Consider the following 6,000-nt stretch of genomic DNA (forward strand, 5'->3'; position numbering starts at 1 on the left):
CTACAAGTAGTATTTGATAGTGAAGATAAAACATTATTCGTTAATCTCTCTATAAGTATTACTTGATAGTAAAGATAAAACATTGTTGGTTAATCTCTCTATAAGTAGTATTTGATAGTGAAGATAAAACATTATTAGTTAATCTCTACAAGTAGTATTTGATAGTGAAGATAAAACATTACTGGTTAATCTCTCTATAAGTATTATTTGATAGTAAAGATAAAACATTATTGGTTAATCTCTCTATAAGTAGTATTTGATAGTGAAGATAAAACATTATTCGTTAATCTCTCTATAAGTATTACTTGATAGTAAAGATAAAACATTATTGGTTAATCTCTACAAGTAGTATTTGATAGTGAAGATAAAACATTATTGGTTAATCTCTCTATAAGTATTACTTGATAGTAAAGATAAAACATTATTGGTTAATCTCTACAAGTAGTATTTGATAGTGAAGATAAAACATTATTCGTTAATCTCTCTATAAGTATTACTTGATAGTAAAGATAAAACATTGTTGGTTAATCTCTCTATAAGTAGTATTTGATAGTGAAGATAAAACATTACTGGTTAATCTCTCTATAAGTATTATTTGATAGAAAGATAAAACATTATTGGTTAATCTCTCTATAAGTATTATTTGATAGAAAGATAAAAAATTACTGATTAATCTCTCTCAAGTATTATTTGATAGGATTAATGAAGGTCATATTCTCTTCTATTCATACAAGAAAGGAGACAATAACAAACTGTTTTATCTAATTTTTGAAAAGCAGACATTAATTTAAAAAATAAAGATACACACACAGTCATGTGTATTTTTATAGTGAAATATTACAGTTTAATATAAAAACTCCTAACTTGCTTATGAACTAAAGAATCAGTTATTCTGTAATAGTTCACATTAAATAACATTCAAAAATGCTACTTTTCATTGTTTTCAATCTAAAGAATTGTTAAGTACTTTCACTTCCCTTTAAAATATCACACTACACAAGTGTACATTGATCAATAGAAATAAGTATCATTTCTTAAATAAAAACTTTAAATATCTAAATCACTAAAACATAGGATTAATGCATTTACAGTTATGCTTCATTAATAATCTACTTTTACATAATGGTTATTGTTATATGATCCATCCATAAGTTAGTAGTTATGTCACATTAATTACCTACTTTAACATACCGTTCACTGTTATATGATCCATCCATAAGTTAATAGTTATGTCACTTTAATAATCTACTTTAACATAATGGTTATTGTTATATGATCCATCCATAAATTAGTAGTTATGTCACATTAATTACCTACTTTAACATACCGTTCACTGTTATATGATCCATCCATAAGTTAATAGTTATGTCACTTTAATAATCTACTTTAACATAATGGTTATTGTTATATGATCCATCCATAAGTTAGTAGTTATGTCACACTAATTACCTACTTTAACATACCGTTCACTGTTATATGATCCATCCATAAGTTAATAGTTATGTCACTTTAATAATCTACTTTAACATAATGGTTATTGTTATATGATCCATCCATAAGTTAGTAGTTATGTCACATTAATTACCTACTTTAACATACCGTTCACTGTTATATGATCCATCCATAAGTTAATAGTTATGTCACTTTAATAATCTACTTTAACATAATGGTTATTGTTATATGATCCATCCATAAGTTAGTAGTTATGTCACATTAATTACCTACTTTAACATACCGTTCACTGTTATATGATCCATCCATAAGTTAATAGTTATGTCACTTTAATAATCTACTTTAACATAATGGTTATTGTTATATGATCCATCCATAAGTTAGTAGTTATGTCACATTAATTACCTACTTTAACATACCGTTCACTGTTATATGATCCATCCATAAGTTAATAGTTATGTCACATTAATAATCTACTTTAACACATCAGTCACTGTCATATGATCAATCCGTGAGTTAATAGTTATGTCACTTTAATAATCTACTTTAACATACTGGTCACTGTCATATGATCCATCCATAAGTTAATACAGATATAAAAGTTTAATAATCTACTTTAACACATTGGCCACTGTCAAATAATCCATCCATGAGTTAATAGTTATGTCACATTAATAATCTACTTTAACACATTGGTCACTGTCATATGATCAATCCGTGAGTTAATAGTTATGTCACATTAATAATCTACTTTAACACATTGGTCACTGTCATATGATCAATCCGTGAGTTAAAGTTATGTCACATTAATTACCTACTTTAACATACTGTTCACTGTCATATAATCCATCCATGAATTAACAGTTATGTCACTTTAATAATCTACTTTAACACATCAGTCACTGTCATATAATCCATCCGTGAATTAACAGTTATGTTACTTTAATAATCTACTTTAACACATTGGTCACTGTCATATAATCCATCTGTGAGTTAATAGTTATGTCACATTAATAATCTACTTTAACACATTGGTCACTGTCATATAATCCATCTGTGAGTTAATAGTTGTGTCACATTAATAATCTACTTTAACACATTGGTCACTGTCATATGATCAATCCCTGAGTTAATAGTTATATAACATTAATAATCTACTTTAACACATTGGTCACTGTCATATGATCCATCCATGAGTTAATAGTTATATAACATTAATAATGTACTTTAACATACTGGTCACTGTCATATGATCAATCCCTGAGTTAATAGTTATATAACATTAATAATCTACTTTAACACATTGGTCACTGTCATATGATCCATCCATGAGTTAATAGTTATGTCACATTAATAATCTGTTTTTAATTACTGAATAGAACAACATCTGTGTTCTGTCAGCTAAGCAACACAGGAATCAGTAGAATAGTTGAAAAGTTTGTAATACTATGCTATAACTGGAAAATTCTTTATTGTAAATATTACATTTAATGTATGATTTAACTTTGGCAATTCAAACCAAAGAAAAAATTAATTTGGTTTTTCTATAAATGGAGTAATGTTAACTTTTCAGAGAACTGTTATCCTAACTTATAATTTGTTCAAATACGACACACGTTCTTCTAATTTAAAATTGTTAGTGTTCATAGTATGTAACTTGCTATAACTTGTCTTCTTTCTACTATGCATTAAGATTCATTAAATTTCAACATAGTGTCTATGTCTTCACAAAAGTTGGCAGTTTTTCAGTTAATATTATAAAGTTTTTTCATTAAACAAATCATATTTTTAGTAAAGAATTTTTAATGAAATAAATATATGTTCAGAAGTATACTGAGTATTTGTTGTGAATAGTTCATGTGCAAAGTAATTTTCATGTTAAAATTAAAAATATTTTTCCCTATGTCAAAAATTTAAAATTTCCTTTGTCTAAATCATCCCTAAAATCCTAAATGCATTTCAAACATGATTTTTCAGTAAAATTTATACTTTATCCATTTTCTCCACCCTTTCTGAAAACAGAATAGGTCAATTTGACCAACTTCAAACCACCAAAAAATAAAATAAAATGAATCTAAATTATCTTTCTAATTATTTTTAGAATGACTTCAAATTGCAAAAAAATAAATTAATTTATTCTAAGTAACTGTATACATCTATTTTATAATTATATTGTTTTATTACCTTTTGAACCATGTACAACTACTATCCATCCCATTATAAGTTCTAACTTACTCAGGGCATGTGCAGCTCACATTACACATTCCAATAACAATTCTCAGGAGTTACTACAACCTCTTTGCATATGTGCCTCATAAAATATTTTTATTATTATTTGGTTTATCTAAAGTAATCCTAACTTAAAATAATCCTCATTTTACATGTTAGATACTTTTATAATTATACATAAACATGATAAACATGAAACTTAACCAATCTTCTTTTTTCTTGCTGTCAATTGTTGAAGACAGTTAACCCTAATTGTTGAAACAATTAGTAATTTTTATTTAACTACATAATGCAACACACAATATAGACTAATAACATGCATAAAGTAAACAAACTCCCTTATCTCTCAAAATTTTTCTGGCCTCCTAATTATGCAACAAGAGTTGTTATCCAAACTAGCTGTTAATTTTCTCATGGGAATAATGTTGGTACTCTAGTGAAACTGATATTTAACTGTTCAGAACAAAATGTTATACAATATGTCATTTGATAAATGAAAACCTTGACTTTTTATCAGTTATAGGTAATATACAATTAAATGTAAGAGAGAACTATTAATGAACACTGAATGTGGCAGGAGGGGTCTTATTTTCTACACCAAACAAAAGTGGAGGCTATAAAAATTATGGTTTGTCTGTGAAATAGAGATTTTATAAATAATAATTTACGTTTAAATTCATATTTATTTCAGGGATGGTGGATAAAATAGTGAGGATGACATGCCAAAAGAAAATGTGTCACTCAAGGGGAAATTCAGGTTCGTTTTTTGCCTTGTAGAATTAAGAACTTAACATTTATATACCATCACAATATGAATTGTTAGCTAAGATTTTATGCTATTATAATAGGTATAAATAAAGAAAAAGTAATTTGTTAACGTTTTTAATGTAAGACACTAAAAACCTTCTTTTCTCAAGATGGCTGGTATGGGTATTAAAATTTTACTTTGCTTTTAAAAATTTCTGGCTACACAACTGTAAATTGACCAATAGAAATAAGTATCATTCTAACCTTCTCAGATCATCTTCAGATTAACAAAGACAGTCTGCAACTGACCATTACTGGGCATTGTTCTGTACTTTATTTTAAGTAAAGCTGTAATATCCAAACCAGCCATCTTGAAAATACATTCAAAACTTTAATAAGTTACTCTCTTTTTATTTATACCTATTAGAATAGCATATTTACTTCAAGTGGGTCATGCACAGTAAAGAATATCCATGGTAACAGAGCTAAGGTAGAAGAAATTAATTATTATTTGTTTACTAACTCAATCAGTAACAAGAACAAACACAGTAATATAACCAGATCAGGACAAAAACATTATATCTTGTAGTATTTAGACATTTAGCCACATGATATAAAACAGTTGTACAATTGTCTTTCAAAAAGAATAAACACTTAACATACTTGGGATCATACGTGTGAAAAACAACAGTGACAGCATAAGTGATAACTCTCTGTCTGGTTCTCACAAGTATCTTCTTGATGTTTGTCTCATTCCAAGGAACTCCGAAAAGTATATCTAATTTATATAAAAAAATAGAAAAATATATTAACTATACTCATAGTTGAGACCTACAACTACAAGTGTTCTACATATCCAGGTTACATTCTACTACTGACTGACCTTTAGGACTTGTAAGATCAACTGTTTCAGCCTTCTGGAGATAAATAGTCTTTATAATGTTGCCATCTTGTTGAAATCTGTATTCAGATGAAAATCATTAGAATTTTACAGAAGAAAATCTGAGAAATTCTTGAAAATCATCAAAGTTAATCATAAGTTTAGTGAAGTAGAAGTGAGATTTTGTTTAAATCATCAAAGTTAATTATAAGTTTAGTGAAGTAGAAGAATGATTTTTTTAAATCATCAAAGTTAATCATAGGTTTAGTGAAGTGGAAGTGAGATTTTGTTTAAATCATCAAAGTTAATCATAAGTTTAGTGAAGTAGAAGAAAGATTTTTTAAATCATCAGTTAATCATAAGTTTAGTGAAGTAGAAGAAAGATTTTTAAATCATCAGTTAATCATAAGTTTAGTGAAGTAGAAGAAAGATTTTTTTAAATCATCAGTTAATCATAAGTTTAGTGAAGTAGAAGAAAGATTTTTTTAAATCATCAAAGTTAATCATAAGTTTAGTGAAGTAGAAGAAAGATTTTTTTAAATCATCAGTTAATCATAAGTTTAGTGAAGTAGAAGAAAGATTTTTTTAAATCATCAGTTAATCATAAGTTTAGTGAAGTAGAAGAAAGATTTTTTAAATCATCAGTTAATCATAAGTTTAGTGAAGTAGAAGAAAGATTTTTTTAAATCATC

At 26.9% G+C, this 6,000-nt stretch overlaps 1 pseudogene across 1 annotated transcript in view; it reads right to left on the reverse strand.

The window, feature by feature from the left end:
- Positions 1-6,000, reverse strand: part of LOC143235786 (sterol regulatory element-binding protein cleavage-activating protein-like) — a 78,235-nt pseudogene that overhangs the window by 38,500 nt on the left and 33,735 nt on the right. The window contains exons 2-3 of the transcript XR_013019370.1: positions 5,312-5,388; positions 5,092-5,206 (exon numbers count right to left, since the gene is read on the reverse strand). The product of XR_013019370.1 is annotated as a sterol regulatory element-binding protein cleavage-activating protein-like (transcript). The remainder of the gene's footprint in view (positions 1-5,091; positions 5,207-5,311; positions 5,389-6,000) is intronic.

The sequence above is a fragment of the Tachypleus tridentatus genome, chromosome 12 (genome assembly GCF_004210375.1).
Source record: "Tachypleus tridentatus isolate NWPU-2018 chromosome 12, ASM421037v1, whole genome shotgun sequence".
Lineage (NCBI taxonomy): Eukaryota > Metazoa > Arthropoda > Merostomata > Xiphosura > Limulidae > Tachypleus > Tachypleus tridentatus.